The following is a 15926-nucleotide window of genomic DNA, read 5'->3' on the forward strand; positions in this document are numbered from 1 at the left end:
GAAAGATTCACACGCGATTTCAGCAGGGTACGTGTATTTCGGTGGTGCCGGGGAATGCTACACGTGATTTGGCCGTGTGGGTCCTCCCAGGTGTTCCCTCTACACCCTCCACGGCCCCTGCAGGCAGCCCACACCACAGGGGACTACCCTGCACCCCTGCTCATGTCCCACAGGCAACCCATCCACCATGGCCATGCCCACCAGCCAACCCACATGTCACCTTGCACCACTGATCACCAACACATGTCTTCCAGCACCCCCATCCCCCAGCCACCAGGGGCACCCTCCACCAGGCCCCCACTCATGTCTCCCATCACCCCCACCCCCCAGCAGTGCAGGGGCAGCCTCCACCAGGCCCCCACTCATGTCTCCCACTACCCCCACCCCCCAGCCACCAGGGTCACCCTCCACCAGGTCCCCACTCATGTCTGCCATCACCCCCACCCCCAGCAGTGCAGGGGCACCCTCCACCAGGCCCCCACTCCTGTCCAACTCATGTCTCCCTGCACCCTCACCCCCCAGCCACCAGGGGCACCCTCCACCAGGCCCCTACTCATGTCTCCCACCACCCCCACCCCTCAGCAGTACAGGGGCAGCCTCCACCAGGCCCCCACTCATGTCTCCCACCACACCCACACCACAGCATCCAGGGGCAGCCTCCACCAGGCACCCACTCATGTCTCCCACCACCCCCACCCCCCAGCCACCAGGGGCACCCTCCACCAGGCCCCCACTCATGTCTACCATCACCCCTACCCCCAGCAGTGCAGGGGCAGCCTCCACCAGGCCCCCACTCATGTCTCCCACCACCCCCACCCCCCAGCAGTGCAGGGGCAGCCTCCACCAGGCCCCCACTCATGTCTCCCACCACCCCCACACCCCAGCCACCAGGGGCACCCTCCACCAGGCCCCCACTCATGTCTCCCACCACCCCCAACCCCCAGCCACCAGGGGCACCCTCCACCAGGCCCCCACTCATGTCTCCCATCACCCCCACGCCCCAGCAGTGCAGGGGCAGCCTCCACCAGGCCCCTACTCATGTCTCCCACCACCCCCAGCCCCAGCCACCAGGGGCACCCTCCACCAGGCGCCCACTCATGTCTCCCACCACCCCCAGCCACCAGGAGCACCCTCCACCAGGCCCCCACTCATGTCTACCATCACCCCCACCCCCAGCAGTGCAGGGGCAGCCTCCACCAGGCCCCCACTCATGTCTCCTACCACCCCCACCCCCAGCCACCAGGGGCACCCTCCACCAGGCCCCCACTCATGTCTCCCATCACCCCCACCCCCCAGCAGTGCAGGGGCAGCCTCCACCAGGCCCCCACTCATGTCTCCACCCACCCCCAGCCACCAGGGGCACCCTCCACCAGGCCCCCACTCATGTCTCCCATCACCCCCAACCCCCAGCCACCAGGGGCACCCTCCACCAGGCCCCCACTCATGTCTCCCATCACCCCCACCCCCCAGCCACCAGGGGCACCCTCCACCAGGCCCCCACTCATGTCTCCCACCACCCCCACCCCCCAGCCGTGCGATTTGCCTGGGTACGTGTATTCCTGGGGTGCGCGGGTAGTCTCCCATGCAATACCATCAGGGTACGTGTATTATGGGTCCGCGTGAACTTCCACACGCGATACCAGCGGGCTACGTGTTATACGGGGTTCGCAGGAAGTTCCACACGCGATTGCCCTGGGTACGTGTATTTCGGGGTGCGCGTGAACTTCCACACGTGACTGGGCCTGTGACAGTGGGGTACGTGTATTCCAGGGGTGGGCGTGAATATTCACTCGCGACTGTGCCTGGGAGAGCGTGCTACGTGTATTCCTGGGGTGGGCGGGAGGATTCACACGTTTGCCTACGACACGCCGAAAAATAAATGGTCCAATCCTGAAACACGCACGCCAGCATGAAGCAGGCATACGTCGACCCGCGTAGCATAAAAGTGCGCGCAAACAACAAACAAGCTCAGACGCCAGGATGAATATACCGTTCCTAGCAGCAGTGGCCGTGGGTTACCAAAGGAGGAGGAGGAGGATAGTGAGGGCCCGAATTTTCACTCCCAGAACCAGACTTTTTGGGATGCCTGATGACCAGGTGTATGGGAGGTACAGGTTTCCACCACACATAATACCGGACCTGGTCAGTGAGTGGGAGGATGACCTCACATCACCCACCCTGTGCTCCCAAGCACTCAGCCCCCTTGAGAAGGTCCTCAATGTACTGCACTTCTTGGCCACAGGATCATTTCAGCGGACAAGTGCCATAGTGGGTGGGTTGTCAAAGGCCACGCAGTCACGCTGCCTACACCAGGTCTTGAACATCATCACTGCACGCCCATCAGTCCGTAGGCACATATACCTGCCCAGGACACCTGCAGAAAGGCAGGCTGCCGCCCTCGATTTCTACGGTGTGGCACAATTCCCAAAAGTGCTAGGTGCCATTGACTGCACCCATGTGGCACTACGTCCCCCCAGAGCATCTGGGCACATCTATAGGAACCGCAAGCACTGGCATTCCATCAACGTGCAGGTAGTATGTAATGCCAAGGGAATCATCACCTCAGTATATGCCAACTATCCAGGGTCCACCCACGACAGCTTCATTTACCGAATGTCTACCCTAAGCCGGGACGTAGAAGCTGGGTGGCATGGCGATACATGGCTGCTTGGTGAGTATGAATGCCACTGCACATGCATGCATGTCAGATGCAGAGTTATGTCACTACCCCACTAATGATACCCATCACCTCCTCACCAGGGGACAGTGCCTACCTTCTGAGCACCCACATGATGACGCCAATTCGGAACCCCATCACGCCTCCAGAGGTAAGATACAACACAGCCCATATTGCAACCCGGGGCATAGTGGAGCGCACATTCGGAGTGCTAAAGTCACGCTTTCGCTCCCTTGACTGTTCTGGCGGGCAGCTGTTATATGCGCCCCCAGTAGTGTGCAGGATCATAGTGGCAGCATGTGTCCTGCACAATGTTGCAACACGCCAGGGCCTGGCTGTGGACATGGTGGTGCCCCCACATCCCCAACCACATGCACGCCCGCTGCGCATGGGAGGGGAGAGGGCACGGGGTTAGGCAGCCCGTACGCAGCTGGTGGCTAGTTACTTCACATAGAAATCACACCCCTGTGGAGTGCACACAGCCCTGGCACATACCATCTGATAAGCAATGATGACTCGACCTGACAATTATGACGAACAAAGGGACAGTCAACTGTCAGAACCATAGCAGCCTGAGATTGTTCATGTGGAAGTGTCACAATGTGTGCATCCCTACCTACACAAACACCACCAATGCAGTGTCATCAAAAGACACACTTCCATGCTGCAGACATGAATAACCACTTGCAAAATACTACATGAAAACAGTTCCATGTCACCCAACCCCTCCCCGGCACGGCCACACAACACACCATGGCATGTCATGAAATGTGAGAGCAAAAAAATTAATCCCCACAACATGTCCCAAGTGTCATCAGCTACAGTGTCCCTAATGGAAACATGGCCACACATGAAATGCTCACAGTAATGCAGGACCTACAACACACATTACCAAATACCAATCACCTACACAACCTCCAACCTACCTTAAACATGACAATACAGACTAAAAATTTGCTAGCCTCACTACCTGATGATGCCAGCACTCCGAACACTTCCAAGTATACAGTGTTAGCGCCACGCAAGAGTGTAGATGCACTGCTTACAACATGGACTCCAGTTCCAAGGTGGACCGCCTTGTGAAGACATGAGAAATGGACCTGCAAATTAGGAGGATGAGATGGATGCAGAGGCACATATCAATACACCATGCAGTGTACAATACAACAACAATATGCACTATGAATGTATACACAGTATTGACTACAGACTGCCCACACATCGAATGGGAGTCCAATGTCACCATGTACGTCAATGTCACTTGGGCACACCCTTTGCAAGCCCATGGAAACGGGAAGCAGGAGGGGTGTGTGTCAGAAAAACCCAAGCATCTGAACCCAATTCATGACAAGCCGGCATGTGCCCAGCCACAATGCAGTGTATGCCCATGGGAGCCACACAAGGCAACACACTGTCCCACAAAAAAAAAAAAAAAAAAAAAATCAAAAATGGCCATAAATGGGCCGGGGGGGGGGGGGGGTTGGGGGAGGCCACCCAGGAGGTCCGCGGACAGGGTGCACACCAAAACCAACCTGTGTGGATCTTGCAAAAAAAAAAACACCTCATGGCCTACATGGCTACCCTATTGTGGGAGAATCACTGCTGTCGCTCTCCTCACCCTCTGCAGCTGCATCAGGAGGTGGTGGCACTATGGGAGGCAGCCCACGCAAAGCCCTAGTCTGTTCCTCCATGGCTGCAAGCATGCAGGTCTGGTAGGTCTCGTTCTGGAGGATAATTGTGTGGAGTTCCCCATGCAACAACTCACGGGATGCCCGGACCTCCGCCCTAGTTGCCTGCATCTCAGCTGAGAGCGTACGTGTGAGACGCTCCAGCTGCTGTTCTGTCCTTCTGTTTGTTGAAGCCTCAAGCTCAACAAGAGTCGTCCTGAGGTGAAGGAGTTCCACCCTCAGGGCTTCCCTGTGGCCCTGGGACTCTATAAAAAAAGGCTTCCTGCAGAGTCGCCAGTGCCGCCCGCCTGTCCCTGTCGGACGCCAACATGTCCTCCCTGTGTGACTGGCAGATGGAGTCTGTTTCCTGCTGTAGTCACTCCATCAGCCTTTCCGGGGGGACAATGGAAGTGGCCACCCTATCCATGGCCTGAGCCATCATCTCTGATGATGCTGCCTGTTGGGTTGCCATACCGTATATGGATTGCTCCCATGCGTATTGCCAGGTGGCTGACGGCCACCACGTCGGCGGGCACAACACCTGTCTGGGGCAAGGCGAACTGCGCCTTGCTGTGCCGGCACTGCCTGAGGCTGCAGGACTGCATTCCCCCTCTGATCTGCTGACCCAGGAACAGGATCAGATGTCGCAGAGTGTGACCCTGCATCCATAACCACCAAAGGCGTACCTGCCAACACTGACATCCCCATTGAGGGTTCTAACCCTGGTGCAGGTGGGTCGGACTGAACAGAATCCCTCCCAGGAACACTCACCTGCGACGGCACATAGGTCTCATCATCCGAATCGACACCTGAATGCAGCTCGGGGGAGGTGCAGCCAGAGACACCCCTTGAGAGCACGACCTGCAGCAGTTGTGGGTTCTCACCCACCACCGCACCACGTCCCTCACTGGTGGTCGGTCGGCCCTCAGACCCCTCCTGGGTCTGCACCATCTCCACAACCCCAGCAGTATCAAGTGCGTCATCCCCTGCAAAGACATAAAAGAAAACAAATGGAAACAGGCATTAGCACTATGGCACGCAATTAGGGCTGAGAGGCTACAGAACCAGTACTTGATTGACACATGTCCCACATGACTAAAACCCTCCCATGCATGCACCGTCACTGCGTGTGAAGGGTATGCAGATGGCACACATTGATGACACCAAGATGGAAGATGAACACATTTGCTGCATGCTGCCTAGCAGTGGCATCACACATTGGCCAGTGATTGGCAGGTCAAATACACATGCCATCACACAGATGGCATGTACCCTAGCCATGAAGTGAAGTCCAGTTTGCTCATGAAATTGATTTTTTCATTGAAATGGTTCAAATGTTTAACCTGGAGCTGCCAGTCCAAAATGGTCCTATAGCACAGGGACATGTCTAAACCAATCATGTCCAGGAAACAAAGCCAGTCCACTGTACCATAGCCATGTCAGACATGTGACAATAGGACTGAGAAATCCCGAGTAAAAGTGGTGGTATGCAAACAATCTGCCTGAATAAACAGAGGTAAATAAGCAACAATGTTGTGGCAAGATGACACTCCAGGGGCAACTGGCGTGGTATTGGGCTGGATGTCTAATGTTGGCAGAAGGGATGCTGCTATACCCAAATGCTGGTGCGCAGAATGTATAGGATGAGGCACATGGGTGACCCAAACCACTCAGGCACACACACCCTCACCTGGCACCCAAACAGAAGCCCTCCCACACACACCATGCACATGGATGACACACACATGCATGTGCACTCACCGGACAATGCCTCGTAATCTGCCAGTTCTCCCAGGCCTTGGATCTGTTCCTCCGTGACGTAGGTCCCAGCGACTGACTCATGTGGAGTGAGTTCCATGTCTTCTACTGGAGACCCACCTCCAGTCACTAGAGTTGCGGCATGACCTGAGGCCAGCTTATTCTTTGCCCTGCGCTTCAGGTCATTCCAGCGCTTGTAGCATTCAGTAGCTGTGCGCCTCACGATTCTAAGGGTACTTATGATGTCCACAATGGTCTGCCAGTGTGCCTGACGTTGTGCAGGTGTGGTCTTGGATCCTGCAACAATCACCATTTCACGGTCATGTGCGGACACATACTCTACAAGTGCATTCAGTTCGGCCTCATTGAAGCTGGGATTCCTTGACGGTCCGGACTGTGTAGCCGTGTCTGGGGCATCAGCCTCTACTGGACAAGCACTATTCCTCTTCGCTTGGAAGGTGGTGGGGATCCTGAGTGTCCTACGGCGCTCTGGACACTAGGGGCAGGAGCCCCGATGGACTCTGTACTAGGAGTGTGGGATTGCACACTCAGCATGGAAGTTGGTGCAGGCATTAGCTCAAGTGTGATGGTGTCCGGGGGAATGTCAGCATGATGGACTTGGACCGACACTATCCTGGCTGGGTGTGTGAGAGGTGGGGTGGATGGAGCCGCAGCTGCCCCTGCAGCCTCCCCAGCCTGCCTACGCGGGGCAGCAGATGACCTAGCTGCCCCAGATCCACGTGGCCTGATGACACCAACATTCACCGGCGCACGTGGCCTAGACCTGCTGACCTGGAAGTCAGCCATGGAGTCACCCTGTGCCAGGTCTGGTTCCACAGTCGTCTGGTCCAACAAGGCCTGAGCATGGATGGTGTCAGCCACGTTAACCTCAACCGGGGGGGGCATGGGTGTCCCTGACTGCTCCTCCACACATGGGGGGCTAGGGGCACCCTGCAAGTCACGGCCACGTCCCCTACCGGATCTACCACGGCCACCACTTGGGGCTCGGCCACCTTTGCCACCCTTATGGCTTGTTCGCCTCCCAGCCATGGTTTGATGTTATTGTGCGTATGGGAGTTGATGTGAACTATTGTGTTGGGCAATTGGGGGTCAAAGGGGTTGGGTACCAGATGGTAATCATACCCTAGTGCTCTAGCAAGGCTGTATGTCACCCCTGGGGAAAGATGATGGGTCACGCAACGCACAGGCACCCCAAAAAAGGGAAGTAAGGTGCACGCAACCCCTCCTAGACCACGTGCATGGAAAAATAAACCTGCACTGCGCTGTGGCACCCAGAAACACAAGAATGAACGTATGCGTGTCATACACAGCCTAGAATTACCTCTGAAGGGGTACGCGACACACAGGGCAAGCACAGATGTTAAATACGTGCGTGACTCACCGTCTGCCAGGAACAAAAGTTTGAAAAATATGCACGTGTGCGCGTTGGCCACACCCCCGCCAAAAGAAGAATTGTACGCTGTCTGAGGAGACAGGACAACAGTAGAAGGGAACGCTGTTTGCGGAAACAGGCCCAGGAAAAAGAGGAAAAGAGAAAAAGCTGTCAGAGGTAACAGGGAGTACGAACTGGAAACGCTGTGAAGTAAATCGCGTGTGAACCAACAAGAAGTACCGATTTCACCCACTCTCTCTCCACGAAAAGCACGTACAAGGAAATGGCGTTCTACTCGTACCTTATACACACGTCACAGACGCGTATACGTGATGAGGCCATTTCCACCAATTACACGCTTTGACACTCGGACGTGTATCTTTTTTTTTTACACGCGCCATTCTCTACGGCCGTGACGTCACAGCTGCGCATGGGGGCCTTTGGGCCAATGAAATTGCGTATGCGTGCAGACGCGCTTACGCGCTAAGGGCCTTTCCTCGAATTACACGCAGACGTCCAGGACTTTTCACATGCCAAATCACTCCGTATGAAGCTGGCCACGCGTAAGCACACGGAAGACCACGCTCCTGCCCAGAAAGCCGATTTACTGCCCCCCAGAGCCCCGAGCACGCTCCCACCTGCCATCTGCTGCTGCCTGACTGCCTGCTGCCCACGTACCCTGCCATTTGCTGCCTGCACATCAGCCAGGGGTGCTGTTGCTGTGACCACCCCTGCTGGAACCGAAGACTCCCAACTGGGATTCCATCGCTCCACAGCCCAGCCCCAGGACCCAGTTGCCCACCCACTCCTGCCTCTGGGGTTGTCATGTTGGGCAATGCAACATCTGGCACCACTGACAACCCCCGATCAGAGAGGCAGAGGGGCACCAGCTTCAGTGCCAGGGAAGTTGGTGTCCTGATGGAGCAAGTCCTGGGGCAGTATGATGCCCTCTACGGAAGGGTGCGCGCCGACAAGGAAGGACAGACTCGGATCTGGACGGACATCGTGACTGCCATCAACGCGGAGGGGGTGGCAGTCCGTGACTTCCAACATGTCAAGAAGCGCTGGGAGGACTTCAGGTCCAGGATCCTCAGCAAGGCCCGGCGCCTCTTGAAGGCAGCAGATGCTAAGGGGCGCCGGGGCCACTTGTCGGAAGATCAGATGAGGGTCCTGGAACGCATATCCCCAGCGCTCCACGTCCAGGTCCTTGAGAGGCAGACCCGTCTGGAGTCGAGCGGTAAGTGTACATGCATCATGATTGTAAGCTGTGCGTGTGGTGATGTGCCAGTAGTGTACCGGTTGCACATCTGTTTGTATGGGGCCGAGTATGGTTGGGGGTGTACAGGGCCGTGAGGCTAACACATGCGAGGGCTGTCATGTGTGAGACATGGATGGTGGTTGTGTGTGTAGGCTTGCATGCCAAATGCAGTTGTGTGGGCACACATGTTTGGATGAATGTGTATGTAAGTAGGCATGTTCGTGATGTCACGCATGTATGTTGTTTTCAGCTGCATGTATCAGCACTGTGTACATGTGCATGTGTGTGTTTTTGACAAGGGTGCAACAGTGATGCAACATGGATCCATGTGACAGCGGGATGTGGAAGCCCGATTGGCAGATGTGACATGGATGCCCATCGGAACACTGTGACAGTTGGCTGAGGTGTACACATGCATGCAAGTGTGGTGGTGTGCGTGCATGTGTAGTGCACTCCCTGTGTTGCATGTGATGTCTGGCTCACCTTTGCCTGCTCATGCTGTTGTATGTGTATGTATGGTGCTGGCAGTTGCGATGTGGCTGTGGTATGGCTCATGTGTGCATGTAGAAATGACATGTGTGTTGCTAATTGTGATGCCATGTCTGAGGTTTGCCAATGCCACTCATGTGCAACTGTCATGTGTGTGTGTCCATTGTACAGTGCCCTGATGCCTGTGTTTTATTTCTCCCTGTCTGCAGCGTCAACTGATGAAGAGGGCGGAGAAGGTGCTGTGGAGCACAGCGGCGGGGATCGAACCGCCAGCCGGGGACGCAAGGCCCGGCTCCCCTCCCAGGTTGTGATCTTGTTGGGGAGTGAGGAGTCCGGTGCCGCATCCCAGGCCGCAGCTGCCGGGGGGAGGTCCAAGAGGCGGAGGTCGGAGTTGGACTCCTCAGCAGCAGAAGGGGCAGCTGGGACCCCACAGGGCCCAACGGGGGAAGATGGCACGGAGTCATCCAGGTTGATGAGGGGTTTGGTGGAGGAGGAGGCCGTGCAAGCAACAGAGACGGGGTCTGGAAGTGGGGATTCCACTGGTGCTAGTGGTGCAGTGCAGGACCAGGGACAGGAGGCAGCACAGGTCGCCGCGGAGGTGCCTGTGTGCAATCCTGTCCCTGATCCTGTCACTGTATCATCTTGCACCAGCAGGGATGCCTACGTCCAGACCCGTTTTCAGGCAGGGGATGAGCTCACGTCAACTGGCCTTCCTCTGCCTGCAGATGTGGCTATCCGGGTCCGCGTTGAGCCTGTCTTGACTGGTGTGGTGTTGCGTCAACGGGCCATGCGAGGTGACCTGCAGTCTTTTCATGAGGAGACTGCACGTCATCTCGAATGGCTCGTTGACCGCGTCGGCCTACTGGGACAGGTCACCCAGGCCGGATTCCTCCGTTTGATGGGGCTTGCTCAGACCCCCTCCTCAACTGAACCCCCTATGCGCCAGTCGTCCTCCGTGCCATCTTTCCACCCATCAGTCACCTGGCTGCCCTGTGGAGCTGCCTCTGACGGTGCGTCCAGGCTGGTGGAGGAGGCATCCCTGCCACAGTTGGGAGTCAGACGTCCAGCAGGGGTGGCCACATCAACGACTGCACCCCAGCCAGCGGAGGATGTGCAGGCAGCAGGAGGCAGTGCACGGGCAGAGGCGCAGCAGCAACGTGGTGGGAGCCATGATGGCTCGGGACCTTCAACATCGGAGGGGCAGGCATCGGCCGGAGGGCAGGAGGACCTATGACGGGAAGTGTCTTCCGTGTGGCAGCGGTTGGGCCACGCCATAGATGCGGAGCGGCAGCGGGCGGAAGAGGCACGGCTCACGATGTTCAGGGCGGAGAACTCCATGCGGAGGGCCCTGAGGCGGGCCGAGTGCCTCGAGGCAATCCGCAGGGAGTTTGGGGTGAACATGTGGACGGCCCTGCAGACCCTCGGGGCCATGGAGGAGGACCGCCTCCGGGACATTGAGCAGGAGTTCGATGATGCCCTGGCCCGGAACATCCCGAAGTGAGCCATCAGACTAGCCCGCTGCCCTTGTAAATAGTTCTGTAGTTAGTGTTAGGTTTCCTTTGGTTTTGCATTTTTTTTGGACCTTTTGGACAATGGGCCACATTTTTGTATATAGTTATTTTTTTTAGGTAGTGTTATTAGATAGGTTTCATTTGTTCGGTTGGGATCATGGACCCTGGATTGTTTCTCTGTATATAGTTGACTTTTGGATTTTCAATTTTTTTTATGATTTCCCCATGGAGCAATGGTTTTCGATTTTAATTTTCCATTGGATTTACTTTTGTGGACTTTGACTTTGGACACCTTTCCTTTGCATTATGATTTGTGGTTTTGCATTATTTCACAGACCTGCTGGTTATTTTTTTTTCAAATTTCCATTATTGTTTGTTTATTTTTTATTCAATTTATGTTGCTTTTAATACATATTTTTTCTTCGAAGTTCAATGTGTAGTATCATCTCATTGGTTTCATGCATATCATGATATGGGTTTTGACATTCACTGACACCCATTGGGTGTATTTGAGGGACATGTGTTAATTTCCAAACTTGCAATTGGGTTTCTATCATGTTTTGCCATTTCTGAGCGGGTGGATGCAATACTCAGGTGGGTGTTTGGCATTTGGAGGCTGACCATAAGGGCCAGGGATCTACATTGTGGTGACATGTTGGCTGGGGACATGAGTGGGGGCCTGGTGGAGGGTGCCCCTGGATGCTGGGGGACATGTGTGGGGGCCTGGTGGAGGGTGCCCCTGACTGCTGGGGGGTGGGGGTGATGGTAGACATGAGTGGGGGCCTGGTGGAGGGTGCCCCTGGTGGCTGGGGGGTTGGGGTGGTGGGAGACATGAGTGGGGGCCTGGTGGAGGCTGCCCCTGCACTGCTGGGGGGTGGGGGTGCAGGGAGACATGAGTGGGGGCCTGGTGGAGGCTGCCCCTGGTGGCTGGGGGGTGGGGGTGGTGGGATACATGAGTGGGGGCCTCGTGGAGGCTGCCCCTGCACTGCTGGTGGGTGGTGGTGATAGGGGACATGAGTGGGGGCCTGGTGGAGGCTGCCCCTGCCCTGCTGGGGGGTGGGGGTGGTGGGAGACATGAGTGGGGGCCTGGTGGAGGCTGCCCCTGCACTGCTGGGGGGTGGGGGTGATGGTAGACATGAGTGGGGGGCTGGTGGAAGGTGCCCCTGGTGGTTGGGGGGTGGGGGTGGTGGGAGACATGAGTGGGGGCCTGGTGGAGGCTGCCCCTGCACTGCTGGGGGGTGGGGGTGATGGGAGACATGAGTGGGGGCCTGGTGGAGGCTGCCCCTGCACTGCTGGGGGGTGGGGGTGATGGGAGACATGAGTGGGGGGCCTGGTGGAGGCTGCCCCTGGTGGCTGGGGGGTGGGGGTGCAGGGAGACATGGGAGGGGGCCTGGTGGAGGCTGCCCCTGGATGCTGGGGGGTGGGGGTGATGGGAGACAAGAGTGGGGGCCTGGTGGAGGCTGCCCCTGCACCGCTGGGGGGTGGGGTGATAGGGGACATGAGTGGGGGCCTGGTGGAGGCTGCCCCTGCACTGCTGGGGGGTGGGGGTGATAGGGGACATTAGTGGGGGCCTGGTGGAGGCTGCCCCTGCACTGCTGGGGGTGGGGGTGATGGGAGACATGAGTGGGGGCCTGGTGGAGGCTGCCCCTGGTGGCTGGGGGGTGGGGGTGCAGGGAGACATGAGTGGGGGCCTGGTGGAGGCTGCTCCTGGATGCTGGGGGGTGGGGGTGATGGGAGACATGAGTGGGGGCCTGGTGGAGGCTGCCCCTGGTGGCTGGGGGGTGGGGGTGGAGGGAGACATGAGTGGGGGACTGGTGGAGGCTGCCCCTGGATGCTGGGGGGTGGGGGTGATGGAAGACATGAGTGGGGGCCTGGTGGAGGCTGCCCCTGCACTGCTGGGGGGTGGGGGTGATAGGGGACATGAGTGGGGGCCTGGTGGAGGCTGCCCCTGCACTGCTGGGGGGTGGGGGTGACGGTAGATATGAGTGGGGGCCTGGTGGAGGGTGCCCCTGCACTGCTGGGGGGTGGGGGTGATGGGAGACATGGTAGACATGAGTGGGGGCCTGGTGGAGGGTGCCCCTGGTGGCTGGGGAGTGGGGGTGGTGGGAGGCATGAGTGGGGGCCTGGTGGAGGCTGCCCCTGCACTGCTGGGGGTTGGGGGTGATGGGAGACATGAGTGGGGGCCTGGTGGAGGCTGCCCCTGCACTACTGGGGGGTGGGGGTGGTGGGAGACATGAGTGGGGGCCTGGTGGAGGCTTCCCCTGCACTGCTGGGGGGTGGGGGTGATGGTAGACATGAGTGGGGGCCTGGTGGAGGGTGCCCTTGGTGGCTGGGGGTGGGGGTGGTGGGAGACATGAGTGGGGGCCTGGTGGAGGCTGCCCCTGCACTGCTGGGGGGTGGGGGTGGTGGGAGACATGAGTGGGGGCCTGGTGGAGGCTGCCCCTGCACTGCTGGCTGGTGGGTGGGGGTGGTGGGAGACATGAGTGGGGGCCTGGTGGAGGCTGCCCCTGGTGGCTTGGGGGTGGGGGTGCAGGGAGACATGAGTGGGGGCCTGGTGGAGGCTGCCCCTGGATGCTGGGGGGTGGGGGTGATGGGAGACATGAGTGGGGGCCTGGTGGAGGGTGCCCCTGGTGGCTGGGGGGTGGGGGTGGTGGGAGACATGAGTGGGGGCCTGGTGGAGGCTGCCCCTGCACTGCTGGGGGATGTGGGTGATGGGAGACATGAGCGGGGGCCTGGTGGAGGCTGCCCCTGCACTGCTGGGGGGTGGAGGTGGTGGGAGACATGAGTGGGGGCCTGGTGGAGGCTGCCCCTGCACTACTGGGGGGTGGGGGTGGTGGCAGACATGAGTGGGGGCCTGGTGGAGGCTGCCCCTGGTGGCTGGGGGGTGGGGGTGCAGGGAGACATGAGTGGGGGCCTGGTGGAGGCTTCCCCTGGATGCTGGGGGGTGGGGGTGATGGGAGACATGAGTGGGGGCCTGGTGGAGGCTGCCCCTGCTCTGCTAGGGGGTGGGGGTGATAGGGGACATGAGTGGGGGCCTGGTGGAGGCTGCCCCTGCACTGCTGGGGGGTGGGGTGATGGTAGACATGAGTGGGGGCCTGGTGGAGGGTGCCCCTGGTGGCTGGGGGGTGGGGTGGTGGGAGACATGAGTGGGGGCCTGGTGGAGGCTGCCCCTGCACTGCTGGCGGGTGGGGGTGATGGGAGACATGAGAGGGGGCCTGGTGGAGGCTGCCCCTGCTCTGCTGGGGGGTGGGGGTGATGGGAGACATGAGTGGGGGCCTGGTGGAGGCTGCCCCTGGTGGCTGGGGGTGCAGGGGGACATGCGTTGGTGGGCAGTAGTGCAAGGTGACATGTGGGTTGGCTGGGGGGCATGGCCATGGTGGATGCGGTGCCTGCGGGACATGTGCAGGGTAGGCCCCTGTGGTTTGGGCCACCTGCAGGGGCCGTGGAGGGTGTAGAGGGAACACCTGGGAGGACCCACACGTGCAATTCATGTGTGGTGCTCCCCGCGCACCCCTGGAATACACGTACCCTGATGGAATCGCGTGTGATACTTCCTGCGCACCCCTGGAATAAACGTACCCTGATGGAATCGCGTGTGATACTTCCTGAGCACCCCTAAAATACACGTACCCTGCTCCTTTTGCGTGTGATACTTCCCGCGCACCCCTGGAATACACGTACACTGATGGAGTCGCATGTGATACTTCCGGCGCACCCCTGAAATACACGTACCCTGCTGCTTTTGCGTGTGATACTTCCCGCGCACCCCTGGAATACACGTACCCTGCTGTTTTTGCATGTGATACTTCACGCGCACCCCTGGAATACACGTGCCCTGATGGAATCGCGTGTGTTACTTCCCACGCACCCTTGATGTACACGTACCGAGGACAATCGCGTGTGGGACTTCCTGCGAACCACTGAAATACACGTTCCCCGCTTGGCATTTGCTGTTTGGCAGCCCTGTGAACTGGTCCAGGGTTAGCGCTGCCCTTTGCGATGATTTGGGGATTTTGAAGGCTTTTCCTTGCGCGAGGGCGTTCTTGGGGGCGTAACTGGCGCTGCTGCAGGGTCGCTGCGCCACTCTGCGCCACGGCTGGTTTCGGAGGCTAAAATCCATGAATACGCTGTGCGATGAAAAGGATTTTTTCGCACGCGGCTGGCGCAGTGTATCGCACGGGGACACTACGCGCCAGCCGCGTGCGCCATTTTTGTGTGAATTTCTATGAATTACCCTGTAAGTGTTTGGTGCCTCTTCTACTGCTATTAAGCATAATGCTCAGGAACAGAGTGTTTTATGTGCTGGCCGTGGAGTGGGGAGATGTGAGGGGTGTACGCTATACATTACCATAACTGGGGATGCTGGAATGGATTGTCAATGTATAGCTGAGTGCTTTGTCTGTTTGTGGCTTTGAGATGTATGGGGATGGGTTGAAGCCCGTTTACATTTCCACAAGCTTCATTGGCACAACACTAGTTGTGAAGCAAGAGAGAGCCTTCACTTCTGCTGGAAAGGAGCAGGCTTCAGCTCTCACCTCCCCCATGCTTAACCTACTGTCCCTCGTTTTACATTTATTGTGGTGTATTTGTTTCTTTTTCTCAATTAATTGCAAAACAGAAAACGACATTATAGTAAAAACACTTAAAAAAAGCAGCGGGATAATCATAACCAGAAAGCATGAATACAAAACATACTCAATAGATGCACCAGAGTAAAATGTGCAAATTACTGAATGCATTAAAAGTATCAGTCCAATACCAGGACCCAGTTGAATGCGGGGCCACTCATTTAATGAGTCATTCACCTATCAGATGGGGCTCCCACCAGATTTAAATCCTGGTCTCCAGTCTATGACATGTACACCATGCAGGTGTTCAAGCATGCCGACATAACACTTTCCTCCCACTCGCAGCACACCTGTGGCCAGGGCCATTGCATTAAGGAGCAGGTGCCGCCAGTCCCAGTAAATGGAAGGAGCCACCAAGTGGTGAGTTGATAAACAGTGCAAACAAAAGCTGCTAGTGATTAATAGCAAAGATAAACTCTGGCCGTTGTAACCGTTTGGGCTGATAATCTATCTATCTGTCTGTCTGTCTGTCTGTCTGTCTGTCTGTCTATCTACCTAGTTATCTCTCCCTCCATCCAGCATGTTTGGGCATGTCGGGCAAAGAG

Source organism: Ambystoma mexicanum, chromosome 1q (genome assembly GCF_040938575.1).
Source record: "Ambystoma mexicanum isolate Mex_15411 chromosome 1q, UKY_AmexF1_1, whole genome shotgun sequence".
Classification (NCBI taxonomy): domain Eukaryota; kingdom Metazoa; phylum Chordata; class Amphibia; order Caudata; family Ambystomatidae; genus Ambystoma; species Ambystoma mexicanum.